A 26,377-nucleotide genomic window follows, 5' to 3' on the forward strand; every position below is an offset into this window, starting at 1 on the left:
AATCATATTGGTCCCAGTATCTGATTTCTGCTTCCCTCTGTCTTCTCTTAATTCACTTGCCAGGGTCTCCTGTCCATTTGACATTTCTTCTTTATCCATGTCCATCATCCATCTCCCATCTCTGTTTTCCTATATTTCCTTGTCCAGTATCTCCCCTGTGTTTATATCCCCTCATCCATCATCATTCCTCTGTGCACCTATGCACCCTAAGCCCAGCATATCCCTTCTGTGTTCATATTCTCCCCCTTGTCTGGTATCTCTCCCCCCTCTCCAGTGTCCAGCTTTGTATTCTATTCCATATCCCCCTCCCCCCCTTGTCAGGCATTGCCCCTCTGTGCCCATATGCCATTGCCATCCCCATACAGTATCTCACATTTGTGTGCCTTTCCCCATACTCCCACCTAATGCCCATCATCTCCCTTCTGTATCTGTACACCTCCCTATGTCCCCTTTCTCCCTCCTCCACACCAATGTGTCCCTCTCCTCTCTGATCCCACCCCAATCAGCTTCTCTTCCTCTCCCTTTCCTTCCCCTTATGCATCTGGCTCTTTCTCCCACTGTGGGTTCAGCATCTGACTCCCTCTTCCTTTATCCCCTTGTCCAGCATCTCGCTCCCTTCCATCTAACCCCTCCCATAGATCCAGCACATTTCTCTCTTTGCTCCAGCCCTCCTTGCAGGTCCACATCTCTCTCCTTTCCCTTCAGCCATCCCCTGCATATCCAGCACCTCTCTTCCAGCCCCCCCTACATGTCCAGCACCCCTCTTCCTTTCATTCACCTCTCCTACATGTCCAGCACCTCTCCCCTTCATTTCAACACTCTACATATCCAGCACATCTCCCCTTTCCCTCCAACCCCCCCCCCCCCCCGCTTATCCAGCTCCTCTCTCCTTCCCACCAACCCCCCTGCAAATCCAGCACCTCCCCTCCAACCTTCCCCCTGCAAGTCCAGTACCTCTCTCCCTTCTGTTCTCTCCCCCTGCCCCTCACAAGCACCTCTCCCTTCCTTTCAGCCCACTCCCCTTGCAGAGCCAGCACCCCTCCCACGTCCAGCACCCTTCCCTTCAGCCTACTCCTCTTGCAGGGCCAGCACCCCATTGTCTTCCTCACCCCCCCCCCCACAAGTCCAGCACCCTTCCCTTCAGCCCACTCCCCTTGCAGGGTCAGCACCCAATTGTCTTCCTCACCCCCCACCACGTCCAGCACCCTTCCCTTCAGCCCACTCCCCTTGCAGGGCCACCACCCCCTTGTCTTCCTCCCCCCCCCCACAAGTCTGGCACCCTTCCCTTCAGCCCACTCCCCTTGCAGGGCCAGCACCCCATTGTCTTCCTCACCCCCCCACGTCCAGCACCCTTCCCTTCAGCCCACTCCCCTTGTAGGGTCAGCACCCCATTGTCTTCCTCACTCTCCCCCCCCCCCACGTCCAGCACCCTTCAGCCCACTCCCCTTGCAGGGCCAGCACCCCATTGTCTTCCTCCCCCACACAAGTCCAGCACCCTTCCCTTCAGCCTACTCCCCTTGCAGGTCCAGCACCCCATTGTCTTCCTCACCCCCCCCCCACAAGTCCAGCACCCTTCCCTTCAGCCCACTCCCCTTGCAGGGCCACCACCCCCTTGTCTTCCTCCCCCCCCCCCCCACAAGTCTGGCACCCTTCCCTTCAGCCCACTCCCCTTGCAGGGCCAGCACCCCATTGTCTTCCTCACCCCCCCACAAGTCCAGCACCCTTCCCTTCAGCCCACTCCCCTTGTAGGGTCAGCACCCCATTGTCTTCCTCACCCCCCCCCCCCACAAGTCCAGCACCCTTCCCTTCAGCCCACTCCCCTTGCAGGGCCAGCACCCCATTGTCTTCCTCCCCCACACAAGTCAGCACCCTTCCCTTCAGCCTACTCCCCTTGCAGGGCCAGCACCCCATTGTCTTCCTCACCCCCCCCCCCCCCCACAAGTCTGGCACCCTTCCCTTCAGCCCACTCCCCTTGCAGGGCCAGCACCCCATTGTCTTCCTCACCCCCCCACAAGTCCAGCACCCTTCCCTTCAGCCCACTCCCCTTGTAGGGTCAGCACTGTTGGATTATTTGTAGTAAATAATTAGCAGATTTTAGTACACACAGCTTCAGCTTTAGAAATGTTAATTTCTTTCTTCATCTCTCTCTCATTCACCCCTGAATAATTCACTGCTGAGTCACTTTAAAGTTGAAGTAACAAAACATCTGTTTACTCACAGTTTGTAGTTAGATTATAATCAGACAGGCTTATATATACATATTACTATACATTTGTATTATCAGCTCCTTCCATGTGCTTAGATGGTAATGGATGCTCACACCACCATAGATCCTCTCAGGTTAGGAGAGATCATGAGCTCCATGTGCTCCATGTGCTGCATGTGCTGCATCTAACCCCCACAGGAAGTTGCATAGCTGTGTGACCTCTCTAAGTAATTCACATCAGAGGTCACAGAGTAATCACAGAGAAATAATAGGTGACAGGCAATGCATGTAAAATACAATTACATTCCAACAAACCCCTTCTCATGCATAACTGTCATGCAATTATTTATTCATACAAAGTCCAAGCTTTATACGCAGATTCACAAAATGTTCTCTGGGTAACGGTTTGGTCATGATGTCAGCTGTCATCTCACTGGTGTGACAATAGTGTAGACTGATGACCCCTTCTTTTGCCAACTCTCGCACGTTGTGGTATTTCGTTGCGATGTGCTTGGTGCGTGACTGAACCTTGTCATTCTGTGACAGTCGGATGCAGCTCTGATTATCTTCCATTATCTGGATTGGTCTCTTTTCAGCTATTCCGAAATCCAGCAAAAGTTTTTCAATCCACATCAGTTCTCTGCACGCTTCCGATACGGCCACGTATTCAGCTTCTGTAGAAGACAGACTCACAATACTTTGTTTATGACTGGCCCATGAAATTTGTACATTTCCATACATAAACACATATCCACTTGTGGATTTATAATCAGAATGATCCCCTGCCCAATCTGAATCACAGTAACATATTAGTTTTGGATTACTATTGGCTGAAATCTTTAATTTACAATCAATGGTACCCTTTAAATACCTTACCATCCTTTTAACTGCAGTCCAATCTGATTTGGTAGGTGAGCTGACCCTTCTGCTCAAAATTCCTACTGCATTTGCTATATCAGCCCTGTATGTGGTAGCTAGATATAAAAGCTTACCTATGGCTGATCTATATTGGATGTTATCTGGTAAAGGTTCTCTTACTGTTTCATCCTTCAGAAAATCAGTGATCATGGGAGTGCTTACAACTTGGGCATCTTGCATACCTAAACTTTCAATAAGCTCATTTATTTTCTGCTTCTGGCTTAGAAGATAAGAACCATCATTTTGTTTCTCAATTTCTATACCAAGATAGTATGACACATTACCCAGTTCTTTTATCTCAACATTGAGGTTTAAACATTTTACAATGTCCTTGTACTCTTGCTCACTTTTGCTTGCAATGAGCAGATCATCAACAAAAGCTAAAATGTATGCATATTGTCCATTTGTGCACCTAGTGTACAAGCATTTATCTGCTTCACCTTGCTTAAATCCTAAATTTGTCAATATTTCATGCAATTTTTCATTCCAACATTTTGCACTTTGCTTTAATCCATAAAGACCTTTGTTTAATTTACACACTAGCTGTCTTTGTTTTGTATTTATGAAACCTGTTGGCTGTTCCATGTACAAGTCTTCAGTTATTTCTCCGTGAAGAAATGCTGTTTTTCACATCAATGTGTTTGACTTGCATGCCTTTTGAGACTGCAATGCTCAGAAGTGTTCTGATTGTCGTGTGTTTCACTACAGGTGCAAACACTTCATCAAAATCTTCTCCATATTTTTGAAGATATCCCTTTGCCACTAATCTGGCTTTATACCTTTCCACTTTTCCTTGTGCATTCCTTTTTAACTTGAATACCCATTTGCATCCTATAGCTTTCTTGCCAGGAGGTAATTTTGTAAGAATCCAAGTATTATTTTTATCCAATGCATCAATTTCTTCTTGTGCAGCTTTATGCCATTCAGCAGCTTCTTCTGCTGGCATTTTCTCAATCTCATCCCATGTTAAGGGCTCTTGAGCTTCTGCTGACTTTGTTAGGTAAGACAGTCTTGGGGGTGGAACACCTTTGTTTTCCCTGGATGAGCGTCTGACTACAGGTTGGTCCGACCTTTCTGCATCCTCTAAATCTGAGAGTACTTCTCCAATTGATTCCCCTTCTCCAACTGTACTGTCTTCTTCAATGATCCTTTCTGTGTCTGCTTCCTCTGCCTGTTCCTCGTTAGATACAGATGAGTTGCTTTCAGACATCTGCCTTGGTATGGCATTTATATACACTGGCATGTCTATTATGGTTCTAGTTTCATATTCTGGATGATAAGGCTCATCTGGGATAATCCAGCCTTTATCAACCCTTTTGTTTTCATCAAAATATGTAACATGTCTTATGCCAACAATGCCAGTTTTCAGATTCAAAATTCTATATCCTTTGTGTCCTGGAGCATAGCCAACTAAAATGCCCCTTTCTGTTGTGGAATCCAGCTTATGCCTTCTTTGCTTTGGTACATGAGCATATGCTGTACTTCCAAATGTTCTTATGTGTGACAGGTTTGGCTTCCTACCATGCCATGTCTCATGTGGTGTGCGCTCAGCGCCTTTAGTTGGCATTCTGTTTTGTAGGTACACTGCTGTGAGAATGGCTTCCCCCCATAGTCTTTTAGGGAGATTGCTATCTGACAGCATACATCTGGTCATTTCCACAAGTGACCTAAATTTTCTCTCTGCAACAGAATTTTGCTCTGGTGTGTAAGCTACTGTTGTGATATGCTGAATGCCTTCCTGTTCTAGAAATGTGCGCATGCTTTGTGAAGTGAACTCACCACCATTGTCGGTCTGAAGAACCTTTGGTTTTCTTTCAAATTTATTGCTCACCATGGCTACGTATTTCTTCAGCATGTCTGTGACTTGACTTTTTTCTTTCAGCAAATAGGCCACACAATATCTAGAGAAATCATCCAAGAATATTAGCACAAATCTGTTATTTCCCAATGATGGGATATTAAACGGTCCACATAAGTCACTGTGTATTAAGTCCAGTACTTTATTACTCCTATTTCCTGTGTATGCAGGAAATGAGGGTCTCACACCTTTTTGAGTAACACAGTCTATGCATTTCTCCATTTTACCAGCATCTGCACTTATCTGAATGCCGGTGGCTAGTTGCTTACTGTAAAGATCCTGGATCACCTTAGAATCACGATGTCCCAGGCGGCGGTGCCAGATTTCCAGACTACATTTACCATCATTCTTCCTTACTTGCGCCATATGTGAGGCTTCACCTGAAATGCTCAGTTTATAAACATCATTATGCATAAAAGCTTCAGCATACACTTCATCATTTTTAGAGATTGTGCACTTACTATTTTCAAAATGAATCACAATCCCTTCTTATCTAATGTAGATACACTAAGCATATTACAAACTGCTTGGGGAATATACAAGACATCACTTACAGGAATTTCTTTAACTTCATTAGACACTTTGCATTTTAAGAATCCAATACCTTTTGCTTGGATCTTAGCAGTCCCTGCGTTTGCAGTTTTAAGAATACCTTCCTCTGGACACATTTCCTGAAAGAAATCCTTACAATTGGTTAAATGGCATGTGCTCCCCGAATCCAAAATCCAAGTACTTTCATTTGAATTATTATTTACCATAGTCAAAGATTTTTCTGCCATTAGAAAGCCCTTGTGTTTATCTTTGTCCTTCATACATTTCCTGGTTTGAAAATTCTTTAGTTCCATTGGCTTTGGTGAGCTAGAGGGAGTGTTTTGTGTTTCCTTACACCATTTAGATACATGTCCCTCCTTTCCACATGAGTAGCAAATCAGCTTGCCCTTGGGTGGAGTTTTCCCATAGCTCCGCCTTCCTCTGTTCTTTGCCAAGAAATTTGTTTCATTTCTCTCTGACTGACTTTGAGAACACATCTCCTCAGAATCATTTATTATGCATTCCTGCCTTAGTTTTGATGTTGCCTGCTCAAAAGATTGCCCTTCAATGGCCTCATTTACAGACCTAAAAACATCAAACTTCTTTGATAGTGAGGTAAAAAGAAATGCTCTTTTCAATGCATCACACATGGGAATTCCAGAAAGTTCTAGCTTTTGAAATGAAGACATAAGATGCATAATGTGATCATTACATTTACTTTTATCCCTTAATTTGGTTTCATTCAACTCTGCCAGCCAAATTGGTTGCTGCTTTGCATATGTAGTTGCATACATAGTTCTCAGTTTATATAAAATGTCCTTTGGTGTATCTTTTCCCTCCACTAATATGGCTTGTTTCTCTGAGAGAGCTTCCAAAAGCATGCACTTCACATAATAGTTTGCATTGTCCCATTCAGCCATATTTTCATCTGTTCTGTCTTGGTCTAAGCATATATTTAATCTTTTTGCTCGAAGGAGACATATGAATCTTAGTTCCCACTGCTGATAATTAAACTCAGTTAATTTAGGCACCTTGAGAGAATAGAACAATGGTGAATTTCTTCCCTCAGCCATTTTCTTAGCCTTCTGTCTGCTGTGTGGGGGGAGAGAGAGACAGACTGAATCTTTCCTTTAAAACTTAAGAGAAAAATGTGGCCTTTTTTTCTGCCTGGTAATATTTCTCTTCTTTTTCAATTCCTGGACCCTGGGCCCATAACCCTTTTGTTGGATTATTTGTAGTAAATAATTAGCAGATTTTAGTACACACAGCTTCAGCTTTAGAAATGTTAATTTCTTTCTTCATCTCTCTCTCATTCACCCCTGAATAATTCACTGCTGAGTCACTTTAAAGTTGAAGTAACAAAACATCTGTTTACTCACAGTTTGTAGTTAGATTATAATCAGACAGGCTTATATATACATATTACTATACATTTGTATTATCAGCTCCTTCCATGTGCTTAGATGGTAATGGATGCTCACACCACCATAGATCCTCTCAGGTTAGGAGAGATCATGAGCTCCATGTGCTCCATGTGCTGCATGTGCTGCATCTAACCCCCACAGGAAGTTGCATAGCTGTGTGACCTCTCTAAGTAATTCACATCAGAGGTCACAGAGTAATCACAGAGAAATAATAGGTGACAGGCAATGCATGTAAAATACAATTACATTCCAACAAGCACCCCATTGTCTTCCTCACTCTCCCCCCCCCCCCCACAAGTCCAGCACCCTTCCCTTCAGCCCACTCCCCTTGCAGGGCCAGCACCCCATTGTCTTCCTCCCCCACACAAGTCAGCACCCTTCCCTTCAGCCTACTCCCCTTGCAGGGCCAGCACCCCATTGTCTTCCTCACCCCCCCCCCCCCCCACAAGTCCAGCACCCTTCCCTTCAGCCCACTCCCCTTGCAAGGCCAGCACCCCATTGTCTTCCTCACCCCCCCCCCACAAGTCCAGCACCCTTCCCTTCAGCCCACTCCCCTTGCAGGGTCAGTACCCCATTGTTTTCCTCACCCCCCCCCCCACAAATCCAGCACACTTCCCTTCAGCCCACTCCCCTTGCAGGGCCAGCACCCCATTGTCTTCCTCACCCCCCCCCACAAGTCCAGCACCCTTCCCTTCAGCCCACTCCCTTTGCAGGGTCAGTACCCCATTGTTTTCCTCACCTCCCCCACAAATCCAGCACACTTCCCTTCAGCCCACTCCCCTTGCAGGGCCAGCACCCCATTGTCTTCCTCACCCCCTCCCACAAGTCCAGCACCCTTCCCTTCAGCCCACTCCCCTTGCAGGGTCAGCACCCCATTGCTTTCCTCACCCCACCCCCCCACACACACAAATCCAGCACACTTCCCTTCAGCCCACTCCCCTTGCAGGGCCAGCACCCAATTGTCTTCCTCACCCCCCAACACACATCCAGAACCTCTCCCTTCCCTTCAGCCCCCTCCCCTTGCAGAGCCAGCAGAGACCGTCTTCTTCACTCTCTCCCACCCCCACCCCCGCCACAATGCTTGTATTCAACTATATCGGCGCTGCCTCCTCCTGCACCTCACGGTCTCCCACCCCCACAGCAGCGCTTGCAATTTGCTACCGGCGCTGCCTGCTCAACTCACAGAGGAGGCGCCGAAGACCTGCTCTGGGACCTTCCCTCTGCCGCATGTGTTCCACCCTGCGTAAACAGGAAGTTGAATCAGTGTAGCAGAGAGAGGGTCCCGGAGCAGAACGTCGTGCCGCGTCTGTCAGCTGTCAGGCAGCGCTAAGCAAATTACAAGCACTGCCGCAGGGGTGGGAAGCGGAGACTGTGTACAGGAGGAGGCAGCACCGATATCATTAAATGCAGGCGCTACAGTGGGGGAGGGAGAGGGCAAGCCAGCGAGGAGACACAGCGAGGGACTCTGGATGGGCCTGAGACAAAACTGGGCGTGTCTGGGCAATCCAGGCCCGCCCGTAGCTACGCCCCTGGCCAGGGTACAAAAAGTGCTCTGATTGAGCAGCTGACCACAGGAGAGATTAAGGCATGATAACCCCCTCATGAATTTCTCAGTGTTTGCTATCTCCACCCCTCTTCCCTAAAAGTGAAACTGGAAAGGAATATCAGGCTTTATGATAGCATCAGGTATTATGGACATTCAGAACAAAGCAGAAAGCAGATCTGAGGAGTAGCCTAGATGGTCAGTGCATTGGACTGTAAACTAGGGGATCCAGATTAAATTCCCACTTGAACCAGTGGCGTTCCTAGGGGGGCTGACACCTGGGGCGGAGTGCCAATGTGCCCCGCCCCCCAGGTACAGCGTGACCCCCCCAGGTGCAACACGCCCCCCCCCCGGCAAAAGGACACCCCCTCCCGCAAAAGAACCCTCCACCGGGCTGCTGGGGGGGGTGCCGTGCGCCTGTCCTTCGTTCGTTCCATGCTCCCTCTGCCCCGGAACAGGAAGTAACCTATTCCGGGGCAGAGGGAGCATGGAACGAACAAAGGACAGGCGCGCACGGCACCCCCCCCCCCCCCCAGCGACGTGCACCCACCGCCACCCCCCCCCCCCCCCCAGGAACACCACTGACTTGAACTTCCTTTTTTTTTCCTTTAAATTGTGAGCCCTCCAGAAACAGATATACTGTAAATATAGAAAAAAAAGAAGCCTTTACCTTGTCTCCCCCCCACATTTTTTCTCCTGGAAGGGAGGGCATCCTGCAGAGGACAGGGAGGTACAGAGGTCTCAGGGCAGCACAGCACTGACACCTTTTAGTTAAAATGTTTAGAGTGTTTAAAATGCTCCAGCACTGTTGTACAAAGAACTCAGATGTCCATGGCTGCTAGATGTGTGTTTTTAAAGTTTCACGAGTTTGAATCTGTGTGGAAGGGACAGGGAAACCTGTTACAAGCCTTCCGATTGGCTGTCTGCAAGCCCAGAGTGAGCTGAGAGCTAGAGGAGGGACAGTGTGGAAGACAGCCAATAGGAGCCAGGATCAATGGGACAGCAGGAGGCAGTCTGATCCTTAGATTGGCGCAAATTTCAAGCCAATCCAGGGGACAGAGAGGTGGGACAAAGAAATTTTACAGTGCAGAGGCTGCCTGGGAAGGAGAAGGCAATCAGAGACAATGGAGACTGCAAGCATGGCCTGAGAGAAGAAAACAGACTCATGCAGAGGGACATGCTCGGGCAGGCTGGATAAGCATAAGATCCAATCCAGACAAGGAGAGGCAGCTGCAGGCTGATAGAGGACCCACTGATGAGCCCCAGATCAAATCAAGAGAAAAAGAGAGCTGGTGAGTGTGGCTGGGCACTGAAGCAGACATGAACAGGAGAGGGGAGAAGGGGTTTAGAGTGAGCTGGTGCAGAAGATTTGCTGTAACACTGGGAAGCTGGCTGGGAGCAGTGCAAAACTGAATAGCAACGTGGCAAGGTCCCTGAATCACCAGAGAAGTCTACCCAGTGTATCCGTGTATGTGTCTGTCTGCCTGTCCAGAGAAGAGAGACATCCCCCCCCCCCCCCTCCTGCACTGAATGCCCAGACTCCAAAGGAACTTTTTTTGAGTACCTGCCAGCAAGTGTCTACCTCAGGAGAATATAGACAGAAGCCTGTCCTGGGAAGGAAACTGCCCAGCCGGTCCTGGGAAGGAAACTGTCCAGCCTAAGCCTGCACTCGAGCCCTGAGAGCATCTGCATGTAAGAGTCTGCCTGCCTCTTTTGAGATTTAGTGTAGAAGTCCATCAGTGAGATTAGGGGTGGTGTAGCAGCACAAAAAAAAAGGGGGTCATATTTTGGGCGGCTGAGATAGGAATTTCCTCTGCTTATCTTTTTATTTGAATATAGTTAGTCCACAAGTTCCACAGAAAGTCAGGGTTTTCCTTTTTTGAGTCAGAGCAGTAGGTACCCTGCAGTTCCCGAACCAGTGAGCTGACCTTGCCAGCAGAGGAGACGTGGATATGGAGAAGACCAAGGTATCCAACGCAAGAAAGCAGCGATGCTAGCGAAGATTCTGATATACCGGTAACATTATTGTGTGCACACAAACGGGGGAATATATATATATATCAGATCTGAGTGCAATAATTAGAGCTGTACACATGTTTGGGATGTTATATGTTGTTGCAGCAGTGGGGTTGGGGTCTTGGTAACTGTGATTGTAGTTTTAAAATTGTTATTGCCTTTATTTCCTTTGTAACTTATCACAAAGCATTTAACATCTTACACTACTTTTATTTAATACCATCAACCTGTAAAAATTGGTACCAACATTTAAGAAACATATCCCAATGTTTCTATTTACTTTACCCTTTAATAAAACCTTTAATATTTCTTTTCTTGCTAAATCCCTTGGTTGTGTGGAGTTTATCTGGGAACCCTATTTAAAACTGTGACATTCACATATTTATTTCTTTAATTATTGTTGTAATTCACCAGCTCCACGACTAGGGGGTTTACAAGTGGCGTCACGGACATAGGATTTCCTTACCTAGTCCACCATCTTTAGTAAGGATCCTACTTGTGTTAGAATTCTGTTTTAGTATTTGGTGAGAGTTGTGTTTTGTATAAGATCCTTGTCTGGTATATCCTGACAAGAATCTTACTGAAAGTGTTCTGTGCAAGCTTTGCTTTAGCAGGTCTAGCTAGTTCTCTGTTGTGTGGCATATATGCAGCATGCCCAAGAAGGAGCAGAAATGAGTGCCGACTGGAAAGAGGAAGCCCTGAAGCAGCTGTACCGGGAACAAACGGCAGCCTGAGAACAAGAAAAAGAGGCCCAGCAGGAATCCTGTCGCTTGGCCAGGACGATTATAGAAAAGTTTAGCCAGCAGCCACCAGCACCACCCCCAGCTCAAATCCCCGCTCTCTACATACCGAGAGACAAACGGATACCTGATTTCAGTGGCCATCCACAGAAGGCTGGCGACCTCTCAGTGGAAGAATGGACCGAGAAGACCAGATCTGCCCTGAAGGTCTTGAGAGTTCCCCCTGAAGATCAGTGGGATGTAGTTCTTGATCATCTGAAGGGGTCCGCCTATAACGTAATAAAGCTGTACAGTCCCCAAAACAGAGGAGACGAAGCAGCCCTATTCAAGAAACTTGGTGAAGAGTTTGGAGACAAAGTCCCTCTCAATTTAAGGCTCTCAGAGTTCTATGCGCGAAGACAGTTGCCTGGAGAGACTATACGCGCGTTTGGGTGTTGTCTGCAGGAACAAGCTGCCAAAATCCTGAGCAGGAGAGCCACTGTCATAGAGAACGTAGAGAGCGCACTCAAAGAGATTCTCATTGTTGGGTTGAATGATGCGGCCCTAAGGAGAGAAATCAGGGGGGAGGCATGTCAAGATGGCTGCCTAACCGGTCGGACGGTAGAGAGCTCTGAGCGTTTGGGGAGGAAATTTATTCTTCTTTTTCCAAAAATGCCTCATTCTAAAAGAAAGGGGAAGCTAAGGTTAGATCCTCAGCCTACCTTGACGTCTTCCCCAGCCCAAGCGTCTCTTGAGCGGTACTTCGCCGGTTTTTCTATGCTTCAGAGGGAGGAGGATCCCATAGCGGGAGTTCCCGGAGAAGCGCGATCCCCGCTGGGAGAGGAAACCTCCCTTTCACCACCATCAACGCTGCTGATTCCTCCGTGTCCAGCGTCGACGGCGTCCCTGGAGGGAAACCCTGCCGATCCCGGAAGTGTTTCGGCAGGGGTAACCAGCGAGGACCCGGGCATGCAAATATCGACTCTGAAGCCTGAAGGAACTTGGCTTCCTTCAGTGAAAAATCCGGAGGTGACACTGGAAACGATTGGGGTGATGTTGGACCGGATGAATACTACACTACAAAAAACTTCAGGTGATGTGTTAAATTTAAATGCCAAGTTTGAAGAGCTAAAAGTAACTGTTGAATCTGTTAAAGAGAACTTAACAAAGCAAGTGGCTAATCTTGGAAAAGAAGTAGAATCATTTAAGGAGTTTAAGACTATGTTTGTCAAAGATAACATGGATATGAGAAGAAAAATTGAACAATTAGAGAACTATAACAGACGGCTTAATCTCCGTCTGTTAAATTTTCCTAAGCTATCGGGGGCAACCCCGATAGATACATTTAGAAGATATCTGAATGAGATTCTCAAAATTCCCCTGGATGCTATTCCTCCGGTGAACAAAATTAATTTTATTCCTAAACCAAAAGGGGAACTGCGAGGAACGGAAAATATTACTCCGGATCTGCAAAATATCTCTGACATTTTGGAACAACCCTCAGAAATAATACTTGATAGAGCTACATTGTTGATTTCTTTTGTATTTGAACAGGACTATAATAACATATTAAGACTATATTTTCGCAATGTTAAGGCGGATCTAAGGTGGATCTAAGGTCTGGATTTATCCAGACGTGACTAAACAAACACAACAAAAAAGAAAAGCATTTCTTGCTTTGAAGCAGAAGACAATTGATATTGGTGGCTCTTTCTTCTTGGCATATCCATCTAAATGTGTAGTTAAGTTAGGTCAGAACAAATATACTTTCTTTTCACCGGAACAACTGAAATCGTTTCTAGATATGAAACAGTTGAAGTAATATAATAACCTGGAGCATAAGACACCTTTTACTTAACAATATTGTTTTGTTTTGTTTTTTGAAACTTCTCTGAGCCTATCACTCCCCCCTTACTATTGGGGTCTAAGAAAGGCTAAACTATTTTCTGCCTTAATGTATAGTTATTTCCTAATCTTCTTGTCCATTGTAAGATTTTTCTTTCTGAAGTTTTTCCTTATTTACTGGTAAAACACTGGATAAGAATGTTACGATGTATATTATTTGCCTGTGTTTCTAGCAAGGATTACCTTGTTAAATGTATAATAAAATTATAAATAAAATAAAAAAAAAAAAGAAAAAAGGAGAGAAATCAAGAGGTGGGAAGTCCAGATTGAAGAGCTATCCTACGAAGAACTCCTCTCATTGTTAATTAAGTGGTCAGAGGAAGAATAGAACATTCCAGTAGAAGGGAATCGTAACCCTAGGCTCCTGTCGAGGAGGAGTGAGGCCAGCGTAAAAGCTGCAGTCGGAGAACTAGATGGGTTGTCTGAAGCCGTACAGCAGCTGTGTGCTGTTGTTGAGAGATTGGGTAAAGGCCTGGAACAGAGACAACAGGAACTTATGCAAGACATGGGCCAACGGACGGAAAGTCAAAACAGGCCCTACCAGGGTGGCAGAGCTCCGCCAAAAAGGAACCCACCCAGGTGGAACGAGAGGGGGCAACTTGTCTGCTATCGTTGCCAAGAACCTGGTCACATAAGCAGATATTGTCGAAGCGAAAGAGTCCCAGAAAGTAGCGGAAGGGGACCTCGGGGAGGCGAGCAGGGAGCTCACGATGAGAGATCTGCAGAGGCCCCCAGGGCGAGTGGCGGAAGGGAAGCGACACAGGAAGTGCAAAGGAGAGATTCCTCCCTACCCTCTACGTCACGTGAGCAGGGGCAGGTTACCAACATTGCCAGTAAAATGTGCATCCCCGAGGCCCAGAAGAGAGAAAGCGCCATTGGACCAAGATCCGTTTTTGAAGTTCTTATTGGTGGAGTGCCAGTAAATTGTTTAATAGACACCAGCTCTGAAGTGTCTACGATTACAGCTAGCCACTTCTATACCAAGCTAACGACAAAGCCAAAATTACTAGATGCTGCATGGATCAAATTGACAGCGGCAAATGGATTGGAGATCCCAGTAATCGGCTGTTTAGTGACTGACGTGACCTGCTTTGGCCAGACCGTTCCTGATAGATGCATATTTGTCACCAGAGATGAGGCATGGGGTGACGAAGTTCCTGGCTTGGTTGGCACAAACGTAGTGAAAGACATTAGAGACCTTGTGCCTGGTGCTTCCCTTTTCAACAGTACTACTGCCACTCCTAAACATGTTTGTAAGATTGTCGCCCAGATTCGGCAAGGCTACCAGCAACTGGATCAAGAGGGACCGATTGGTTTTGTTAAGCTGTTGGGGAGCAAAAGAGTGGTCATGCCTCCATTGACAGAAAGAATCACCCAGGGTATCTGTCACCGGATTTGGTCTCTACCTGCATGTCCAGTCCTTGTTAAACCCACACCAACTATCACTTCTCCAGAGGGGTTGATGGTGGCCAAAATACTTGCTAATGCCAAAGAGGGGAAAGTACCTATCCGAGTGTTGAACTTGAGCAACAAAACCATCCAGATTTGCCCGCGAGCGCGCATAGCAGAGCTAGCTGCCCTGCAGAGCATAGAGACAGTACCTCAGAAAAGGGTGAGGTTTGACGAAGCTGAATCTGAGATTGTGGTGACTCCCATAGAAGAGGAGAATTTGGAGAACAGCCTAGCCCCTACACCGCAGGTCAAGTGGGAAAATCTGACCATCCTGCAGGCCGAGGAGGTGGAAGGATTGTTACAGAGGCACCGAGATGTGTTTTCTAAAGACGAGGGTGACATTGGGTCTACCACCCTCATAAAACACTACATCAACACAGGGAATGTAGTTCCCATAAAACAGCCGTACCGGAAAGTGTCACCTCACATATATGAGGAATTCAAGAGGCACATCCAAACACTGGTGGACCAGAAGATCCTGCAAAGAAGTTGTAGTCCATGGGCATCCCCAGCAGTGATCGTACAGAAGAAAGATGGAGGGATACGGTTTTGCGTGGACTATAGGAGGCTAAACCAAGTAACAGTGAAAGATGCGTACCCCCTCCCACGAATTCAAGAGTCACTGGATGCTTTGGGAAAAGCCAAATACTTTTCGTCACTTGACTTAATGTCTGGCTACTTCCAAGTGGAAATGGCTGAAGAAGACAAGGCCAAAACGGCTGTGACTACACCATTCGGACTCTTTGAATGGAACCGGATGCCATTTGGATTGAGCAATGCACCTGCTACGTCCTCCCGACTCATGGAACTGGTCTTCAATGACTACGTGCTCAACATCCTCTTGCTATACCTGGATGACATCCTGATATTTTCCGCATCGTTCGAAGATCATGTGGACCGCCTAGAGAAAGTGTTCTCCAGACTTAAAGAGCATGGGTTGAAGCTAAAGCCATCCAAATGTTGTTTGTTTGAGAGAGAAGTGAAGTTTCTGGGCCATGTGGTGTCTGAGGAGGGAGTCGCCACAGACGAAGACAAGACCAGGGTCCTGAAAGACTGGCCAATTCCAAAGACAGCCAAAGATGTCCGTAAGTTTGTCGGGTTTACAAGTTACTACAGGCGATTTGTTCCCGGGTATGCACAGATAGCGAAACCACTACATGTGCTGTTGGGCAAACCTACAAAGCCAAGTGTGGCCTCCTTCTTGTGGAACTTGGAGTGCCAGAAGGCCTTTGATGTGCTAAGAGAGAAGTTGATGTCGCCACCCGTCCTGGTATATCCCGATTTCAGTAGACCATTCATACTGACTACTGACGCCAGCCGGAGTGGGTTAGGAGCAGTACTTAGCCAAGAACAAGATGGTGTGGCATGAGTAATTGCCTATGCCAGCCAGGGCCTACACAAAAGCGAGAGAAATGACAAAAACTACAGTCCTTTTAAATTGGAGCTCCTTGCTTTGAAATGGGTGATCACAGAGAAGTTTCGCGACTACCTGGTATACAAAAAGTTCATTGTGAAGACAGACCACAATCCCCTGAGATACTTAGATACAGCGAAGGTGTCAGCAGTAATCCAACGTTGGCTAGCCCAGTTGGCTGACTTCAACTTTGAGGTGCAATACAAGCCTGGAAGACAGAATACAAATGCTGACATACTGTCCAGATTACACGAATCAGAAGCTGGGGGAGATGGTGGTGCTGAATCCTGGATAGTGGAGGCCAACGAGATTCAGCAGCGGTTCCAGGCCCAAAGCCAAAACATCCGTGCTGGAGCCAATAACCCTCCTGTGAAAGAACCAGAGTCTGAAGTGTTTTACCTGTCTGACCTCACTGTGAGAGAGCTACAGAGAACCGATCGTACCTTAAACCCCATAATTGAAGCTCTCTTGAGTGCCAGGACAGAAGATTTTGAGACTTGGTCCGAAGACAGCAAAAAGCTTTGGAAAATGCGAGAGAGACTGAAGTTGAAAGATGGCCTCTTATACAGAGTGATTAAAAACCCCAGAGACCAAGAGCCAATTGATCGGTTAGTAGTCCCAGAGTGTTTAAAAGCAGAAATCTTGTCCACCTACCATGATGAAATGGGACACAGAGCTGAGGAGGCAGTGACAAGAGCCATCCAAATAAAATACTATTGGTTGCAGATTCATGATGATGTCCGAAAGTGGGGACGAGACTGTAAACGCTGTCTCTTGGCAAGAGATGTGGCACCCAGAGAGAAAGTTCCTCTAAATTGTTTCAAGACTTCATACCCATTGGAAGTCCTTGCACTAGATTTCACAGTTCTGGAACCAGAAGATAGCGGGATTGTAACTGTTCTGGTTATAACTGACATGTTCACCCGGTATACTGTGGTAGTCCCTACTAGAGACCAGACTGCATTAACTGCTGCCAGAGCCCTAGTCGATCACTGGATAGTCCACTATGGTGCCCCAAAACGACTACACTCAGACCAGGGCCGGGCTTTCGAATCGAAAGTGATCAAGAACCTCTGCCAGTTATATGGGATAAGAAAGAGCCGAACAACGCCCTATCACCCTCAAGGTAATGGGCAGTGTGAGCGCTTCAATCGAACCCTTCACGAGATGCTGAGAGCGCTACCACCATCTAAGAAGAGACATTGGGGTGACTACCTACCTGAACTGATGCTTGCCTACAATAGTCAGGTTCACCAATCGACAGGCTACACCCCATTCTACCTCATGTTTGGGAGGGATCCACGAATGTTCTCAGATGTGTTTGCTAGAGAGGAGGATGGCACTGCAACAAACTTGGACGGCTGGGTCAAACAACATCATGACAAAATGGCCTTGTCATGGGAAATCGCCAGACAGGTGGCCGAGAAGAAGGGACAGATCTGGAAGAGGTGCTATGACCGGAGAGCAAAGGGGGCCCTACTAAAGAAAGGAGACAGGGTGTTGCTGCGAGTCCAGAGGTTTGCCAGCCGCCACAAGATTCAGGACCTGTGGGATGACAGAATATATGTGATAGACCAGGTGAATGAGCCTGGGGGAAGTAGCCTCAAAGTTGTCCCTGAGGAAGGTGGTCCTATCAAAGTAGTGCACAGAAACCATGTGAAGGTGTTACCCAATACCATGTGTGATTTAGGGTCCACCTTGGGGTTACCTGAGATATCCGATACTGAAGATACTGAGAATGATGATGATGACAATGACAGTGTACTGTATTTGTTGTTGGGAGAGCCTGGTACTTACGTTGCCAGGGAAGATACAGTCCCAAACAGAGAAGTGCCAGATTTAGAAATTGAGCCTGATGTAGAGGGGGAAGTAGAACCCGAAGTAATAGGAGAGGATGCTGGTGTTGGCCCTCATGAATACCTGTATCCCCCCAGGAGGTCCTCCCGATCAAATAAAGGGAACCCTTCCAGGTATCTGTCAGACAATTACTACCTATATTGAGACAGGCATAGTAATGGGGGAAGTGTTACTGTGGTGGGCCTGACCTAAAACTGTGAATGTGATGTGGTATGATGAAGTGTTAGGAGAAATGTTGGGGGCAACATTTGTGTACCCCGGGAGAAGTTTAAATATAGAAAAAAAAGAAGCCTTTACCTTGTCTCCCCCCCCCCCCCCCCCCCCCCCCCCACCACCACCTTTTTTTCTCCTGGGAGGGGGGGCATCCTGCAGAGGACAGGGAGGTACAGAGGTCTCAGGGCAGCACAGCACTGACACCTTTTAGTTAAAATGTTTAGAGTGTTTAAAATGCTCCAGCACTGTTGCACAAAGAACTCAGATGTCCATGGCTGCTAGATGTGTGTTTTTAAAGTTTCACGAGTTTGAATCTGTGTGGAAGGGACAGGGAAACCTGTTACAAGCCTTCCGATTGGCTGTCTGCAAGCCCAGAGTGAGCTGAGATTTAGAGGAGGGACAGTGTGGAAGACAGCCAATAGGAGCCAGGATCTGCTAAAGGGCATGAATTTGGACCAATGGGACAGCAGGAGGCAGTCTGATCCTTAGATTGGCGCAAATTTCAAGCCAATCCAGGGGACAGAGAAGTGGGACAAAGAAGTTTTACAGTGCAGAGGCTGCCTGGGAAGGAGAAGGCAATCGGAGACAATGGAGACTGCAAGCATGGCCTGAGAGAAGAAAACGGACTCATGCAGAGGGACACGCTCGGGCAGGCTGGATAAGCATAAGATCCAATCCAGACAAGGAGAGGCAGCTGCAGGCTGATAGAGGACCCACTGATGAGCCCCAGATCAAATCAAGAGAAAAAGAGAGCTGGTGAGTGTGGCTGGGCACTGAAGCAGACAGGAACAGGAGAGGGGGTTTGGAGTAAGCTGGTGCAGAAGATTTGCTGTAACACTGGGAAGCTGGCTGGGAGCAGTGCAAAGCTGAATAGCAACGTGGCAAGATCCCTGAATCACCAAAGAAGTCTACCCAGTGTATCCGTGTGTGTGTGTGTCTGTCTGCCTGTCCAGAGAAGAGAGACATCCCCTCCCCCTGCACTGAATGCCCAGACTCCAAAGGAACTTTTTTTGAGTACCTGCCAGCAAGTGTCTACCTCAGGAGAATATAGACAGAAGTCTGTCCTGGGAAGGAAACTGTCCAGCCTAAGCCTGCACTCGAGCCCTGAGAGCATCTGCATGTAAGAGTCTGCCTGCCTCTTATGAGATTTAGTGTAGCAGTCCATCAGTGAGATTAGGGGTGGTGTAGCAGCACAAAAAAAAAGGGGGGTCATGTTTTGGGCGGTTGAGATAGCAATTTCCCCTGCTTATCTTTTTATTTGAATCTAGTTAGTCCACAAGTTCCACAGAAAGTCAGGGTTTTCCTTTTTTTAGTTTTTTTTTTTAGTCAGAGCAGTAGATACCCTGCAGTTCCTGAACCAGTGAGCTGACTTTGCCAGCCGCGGAGACGTGGATGTTTGGGATGTTTTATGTTGTTGCAGCAGTGGGGTTGGGGTCTTGGTAACTGTGATTGTAGTTTTAAAATTGTTATTGCCTTTATTTCCTTTGTAACTTATCACAAAGCATTTAACATCTTACACTACTTTTATTTAATACCATCAACCTGTAAAAATTGGTACCAACATTTAAGAAACATATCCCAGTGTTTCTATTTACTTTACCCTTTAATAAAACCTTTAATATTTCTTTTCTTGCTAAATCCCTTGGTTGTGTGGAGTTTATCTGGGAACCCTATTTAAAACTGTGACATTCACATATTTATTTCTTGAATTATTGTTGTAATTCACCTGCTCCACGACTAGGGGGTTTACAATACACCTACTGTGCTTAAATATTTATGGCACCTGAAATCCTGCAGGATCTTGACGTGGTATAAAGTCAGGTACAGTAGGTATTTCTCTGTTTCTGGAGGGCTCAGCATTTAAAATAAAAGAACTGTAGGGGGATATGAACCTGAGTGCCCTGGTTTACAGTCCACTGCACTGATCACAAAGCTGCCCCTCTGCTCTGCAAGGCCATCTGTATGGCCATTTCTGTTAAGATGCTGCAGACAGATGTCCTTGTCCCTGGATTTTTGGCATCCATAATTTGTACGTTTCAGTTTGTAAAATACCTGTTCATTTTGGACATTCTCATATATTTTCAAACAGAAATCCCCGATGTATGTCCTGTTTGAAAATGGCTATGAGATGGATTTTTTTAATATATATATTATAAGCTGGATGCCCCAATTCTGACTTGGACATCCTTTCAAAAATGCCCCTCCACATGGCATAGAAAGGTCACATATACAATAGTAGAACCTCTAGAGGTCTCTACCATCCACACACAGTAGAACATTAGGGGGTCTCTACAACATGTAATATCCTATTACTGGGCGCTACTGAATTTGGGGACTGAACTAAATGGAGCCTCCCAAGGGTAGTCTCCGTTGGTCCCTTACTTACTAGGCACTAAGCATTAGCAGATGAGATTACCCTACTACTACTACTACTACTCATCATTTCTATAGCGCTACTAGACGTATGCAGCGCTGTACAGCTGAACATGAAGAAACAGTCCTTCTCGACAAAGCTTACAATCTAATTAGGACAGACAAACAGGACAAACAAGAGATAGGGAATATTAAAGTGAGGATGATAAAATAAGGCTTCTGAACAAGTGAATAAGGGTTAGGAGTTAAAAGCAGCATCAAAAAGCTGGGCTTTTAGCTTAGATTTGAAGACGGTCAGAGATGGAGCTTGATGTACCGGCCCAGGAAGTCTATTCCAGGCATATGGTGCAGCAAGATGAGAGGAACGGAGTCTGGAGTTAGTGATGGAGGCAGTGGCGTAGCCAGACTGCCAATTTTGGATTGGCCTGAACCCAAAGTGGGTGGGCACAAAATTTTCTCTCTACCCCCCTCCCCCAGCAAAATTTAGTCACGCTAATCAGATGCATTTGTCACACAGGGTAAAGTGCTGCTTTTCAGTGCATCAGATTTCAGAAAATGTATTTAATAGCCTAACACCCTTTTCAGTGAGCTTTCAGAGGCCAAAACCTCCTGCCTCAGGTCAGTATAATGCTGTTACGGTATCCTCGCCTGACCTAAGGAAGGAAGTATTGGTCCCTGAAACTTCATTAACACAGGTACCATATTACTTTATCCTAAATTAAAAATAAAATTATTTTCTTTACCTTTCTTGTATGGCCATTTACTTTTTCTCATTGTGTCGCTCCCAGTCTCTAGATTCTGCTTTCCTTCGTTTTCACTTAACTCTTCTGCCACGGTTTCCTGGCCATTTCTCATTTTTCTCTCCTTTTTCTTTGCTTTCTTCAATATTTTTCTGCCTCTCTCTCTCTCTCTCTCTCTCTCTGTCCTGATTTAATTCATTCTTACTATCCATTCTTTAATTTCCTTCATCTACTTATGGCTTTTCATCTTTTTCTCACCCTTGTTCTCCCCATGTCCCTTCCTCTTATTCTCCAATCTTTCACTACTCTCCTTTTCCATCCAGCAGCTCTCTTCTTTCTCTCCCCATCCTTCCAGTCTCCCCTCTCTCGCCCCACCCTTCCAGTAGTCTCCCCTCTTTCTTTCTGCATCCTTCCGTCCAGTGTCACCTCTTTCTCCTTACCCTTCCATCCATCCGTTTTCCCTCTTTCTCTCCCCATCCTTCCATCTGTTTTCCCTCTTTCTCTGCCATCCTTCCATCTGTTTTCTATCTTTTCTCCCCATCCTTCCATGTTTTCCCTCCTTCTCTGCCATCCTTCCATGTTTTCCCTCATTCTCTGCCATCCTTCCATCTGTTTTCCCTCTTTTCTCCCCATCCTTCCATGTTTTCCCTCTTTCTCCCCATCCTTCCATCTGTTTCCCTCTTTCTCTGCCATCCTTCAATCTGTTTTCCCTCTTTTCTCCCCATCCTTCCATTTTTCCCTCATTCTCTGCCATCCTTCCATCTGTTTTCCCTTTCTCTGCCATCCTTCCATCTGTTTTCCCTCTTTTCTCCCCATCCTTCCATGTTTTCCCTCTTTCTCCCCATTCTTCCATGTTTTCCCTCTTTTCTTCGACGAGGCCCGCCCTGCGTGGCAGCACCAGCCCCAGCTCCCATTGCCGGCCACTGCTGCTTTTCCTGTTGAGCAGCAGGGCCGGCGCTACAAAAAGAAGAAGCGCTAACGGCACTAAGGACGAAAAATGTTTAAAAAAAAAAAAAAGCACAGCACCGGCAGGCACTGTCTAGGCAGCCTTGAGGCATTGGCTGCTGGCTCGCAGGCTCCTCCCCTCTCCTACGTCACTGCAGTAACATAGGAGACGGGAGGAGCCTGGCCTGCGAGCCAGCAGCCAATGCCTCAAGGCTGCCTAGACAGTGCCTGCCGGTGCTGCGCTTTTTTTTTTTTAAACATTTTTCGTCTTCCTTAGCGCCGTTAGCGCTTCTTCTTTTTGTAGCGCCGGCCCTGCTGCTCAACAGGAAAAGCAGCAGTGGCCGGCAATGGGTGCTGGGGCTGGTGCTGGGCGGGCCTGGGCCGAAATTGGGTGGGCCTGGGCCCAGCCAGGCCCACCCGTAGCTATGCCCCTGGATGGAGGAGAAGGGTGCAGATAAGAGAGATTTACCCAATGAATGAAGTTCCCGGGGAGGAATGTAGGGAGAGATGAGAGTGGAGAGGTACTGAGGAGCTGCAGAGTGAATGCACTTATAAGTCAATAAGAGGAGTTTGAACTGTATGCGGAAACAGATAGGAAGCCAGTGAAGTGACTTGAGGAGAGGGCTAATATGAGCATAACGACACTAGCGGAATATTAGTCATGCAGCAGAATTTTGAACAGATTGAAGAGGAGAGAGATGGCTAAGTGGGAGACCTGTGAGAAGCAAGTTACAATAGTCTAAGTGAGAGGTGGTAAGAGTGTGGATGAGGGTTATGGTAGTGTGCTCAGAAAGGAAAGGGCGAATTTTGGTGATATTATAGAGAAAGAAATGACAAGTTTTAGCAGTCTGCTGAATATGTGCCGAGAAGGAGAGGGAGGAGTCGAAGATGACCCCAAGGTTACGAGCTGATGAGACAGGAAGGATGAGAGTGTTATCCACAGAAACAGAGAATGGGGGAGGAGGAGAGGTTGGTTTAGGGGGAAAGATAAGAAGCTCAGTCTTGGTCATGTTTAGTTTCAGATGGCGCTGAGCAGTGTGTTTCTTCTAGCAAAAAAGGTGCCGGTACTCAAATGTCAGGCCATCCATCAGAGATGAGGTGATCACTGAGGGACTCACCCAGTGGTGTGCTGGAGCCGGCTCGCACCGGCTCGCAAGAGCCGGTTGTTACATTTTGTACTGACTTGCGAGCCCGCCTGATCGATCGATCCGGTCCCTCACTGTCATCGACTGTCACCTGACTCTTCTAATTCTTCGGCGGGACAGGCAGTCTTGCCTGCCCGCTACCAGTGCTGACTCTCCCCTGCCGGTTCGCGCTTTAAAAATGGCCTCCGAGACTTCCAAAGGCGGCCTCGCGAGACTTCTACTGAAGTCTTCGTGGCCATTTTGAAGCACAAACCAGCAGGGGAGAGTCAGCGCTGGACATGGGTGGATGGAGGGCAGGGGAGAGGAGGGTCACTGCTGGGCATGGGTGGATGGAGGGCAGGGGAGAGGAGGGTCACTGCTGGGCATGGGTGGATGGAGGGCGGAGGAGAGGAGGGTCACTGGGTATGGGTGCATGCAGGGCAGGGGAGAGGAGGGTCACTGCTGGGCATGGGTGGATGGAGAGCAGGGGAGAGGAGGGTCACTGCTGGACATGGGTGGATGGAGGGCAGGGGAGAGGAGGGTCACTGCTGGGCATGGGTGGATGGAGGGCAGGGGAGTGGAGAGTCACTGGGTATGAGTGCATGCAGGGCAGGGGAGAGGAGGGTCACTACTGGACATAGGTGGATGTAGGGCAGGGGACAGGAGGGGAGAGAGAAGAAATGCTGGACATGGATGGAGGGGAGAAAATAGGCAGAAGCTGAGGACCAGAAATGAAGAAGAAAGGAGGAAAGGAAAGAAATAAATGGAAAGGAAGCCCTGGAAACGGAGTTAAGAGGACAGATAGCAGCAGAATTGGATACTGGGCTAGCATGATCAGAAAAACAGTCACCAGACAACAAAGGTAGAAAAAAATCATTTTATTTTCATTATAGTGTTTGGAATATGTTCACTTTGAGAATCAGGTGCTCAACATTAAAAGCTTATATATATTTACTTATTTATGGCATTTTATCGCACATTAAACATGAATTAAATTGGAATCTGGGATCATTTAATTTTTTTTTTCCTGGAGTAATACATTGCCGCCACCCCCACCCACCCCCAGGCTCTCTTCCCGGCTATAGCCAGCTCTGCAATTTGGGGGGGGGGCGCAGAGGGGGACGGGTGGGGTGCAGAGGGGGACCGGGGAGAGAGCCTGTTGTTAAACATTTACCAGCACACCACTGGACTCACCTCACAATAACCAGGACCCCTGCAACCAGTCACAGAATCTATGACAAGGCAGAATTGGTGTGTTGAACCTGAGCTCTTTCATTAAAACTTGGGGACCATGGGCCAATTTCAGCACAAAATGGAAAAGGTGCTGGTACTCAGTACCCCCAAGTACCCCCTCAAAAAAAGCCCTGGCGCTGAGACATCCAGGCAGCAATGTCAGACAGGGAGGCTGATACTTTGGCCTGGATTTCGGCTGAGATTTCTGGTGTGGAGAGGTCGATCTGGGAGTCATCAGCGTAAAGATGATACTGAAAACCATGGGATGAGATCAAAGTAGCAAGGGAAGAAGTATAGATGGAGAAAAGAAGAGGTCCTAGGACAGATCCCTGAGGTACACCAACTGACAGTGGGATAGAAGTAGAGGAGGATCCACTAGAGTATACACTAAAGGAACGCTGGGAGAGATAAGAAGAAAACCAGGAAAGAACAGAGCCCTGAAATACAAGTGAGGACAGCGTATCAAGGAATAGGCTGTGATCAACAGTGTAAAAAGCAGCAGATAAATCAAGAAGGATGAGGATAGAATAGAGACCTTTGGATCTGGCCAGGAACAGATCATTGGAGACTTTAGCAAGCGCTGTTTCAGTTGAATGAAGGGGGCAAAAGCCAGCTTGAAGTGGATCAAGAATAGCTTGAGATGAAAGAAAGTCAAGGCAATGGCGGTGAACAGCACATTCAAGTATCTTGGATAGGAAAGGGAGGAGAGAGATGGGACGACAGTTAGAAGGACAGGTAGGGTCCAATGAAGGTTTTTTTAAGGAGTGGTGTGACTACGGCATGTTTGAAGGCATCAGGAACAGTCGCAGTGGAAAGTGAAAGATTGAGGATATGACAGATAAAAGGGATGACAGTAGGAGAGATAGTGTTAAGTAGATGGGTGGGAATAGGATCAGAGGAACAGGTAGTTAGTTTCGAGGAGGAAAGAAGATGTGACCCTCTTCTACCCCCAGGAAAAATAAAAAAAACTTAGCAGGTTTTATTGAACTATTCACACACACACACACACACACACATATATATATATATATATAGAGAGAGAGAGAGAGAGAGATTTCAGCTATTATACACAAACACCTTAAAGTAACTATAAAAAAAAACACCAATAGTACTGGCACTTAACCTCTTTAACCAAATGCATTCTAGTATTAACAGTCTAGTCTTTGACTCATGTATTCAGAACTCTAAGGTTATAGCAATTCAAGATATAACAAAACAAGAGAGAACCCACACAAAGAAACAAAGAAGACAGCTTAACTAACTTCAAAGCTAGGCTCCAGAACCAATTCATCCATTGTGCATGAAAGGCTACAAGAAGCAGGCAAAAATGTACCACAATATATTAGCTACACTGTCTACAAATCCATCATTTCCAGGACCAGAAATTAGGCAAAATTGGAAATACATATTTGCTGGATGATGGTTTACAAAATGACTGCTTTTCCCTCAAATGTTAATCATAGAGACCAATACACAAAACAATATAGGCAGAATAGTTTAAAAATAAGGAGTTACGCAGTCAAGGCATGGAACCACCACTTACTCATAATAAAGAAAAGAAATAACAAACCATATAAAGACACCAGAATATGTATTACAAGGGAACAAATTATATTGAACAGTTTCTGAAGAATTAAAACCCATTTCATGCACTAACTAGCAAATGTAACAATTCTTAAGCAGGTGTTTGGGCCTATGGGTGCTGGGTCTCAGAACCAAAACCCAGTGCCTCAACCCCACAAATTCCCCAACTGATTTTCTTAGACCCTCCAGCTTGATAAGTACCAAAAACACTATAAACAAGAGAAGCTTCTCACATTATCAACATTTTATTCTTACCCAAGAACATGAAAAATAAGAAATAATAAAATTAGGAGCAGCACATAAGAAACAGGGTATTGAGGGA

Source organism: Microcaecilia unicolor, chromosome 8 (genome assembly GCF_901765095.1).
Source record: "Microcaecilia unicolor chromosome 8, aMicUni1.1, whole genome shotgun sequence".
Classification (NCBI taxonomy): domain Eukaryota; kingdom Metazoa; phylum Chordata; class Amphibia; order Gymnophiona; family Siphonopidae; genus Microcaecilia; species Microcaecilia unicolor.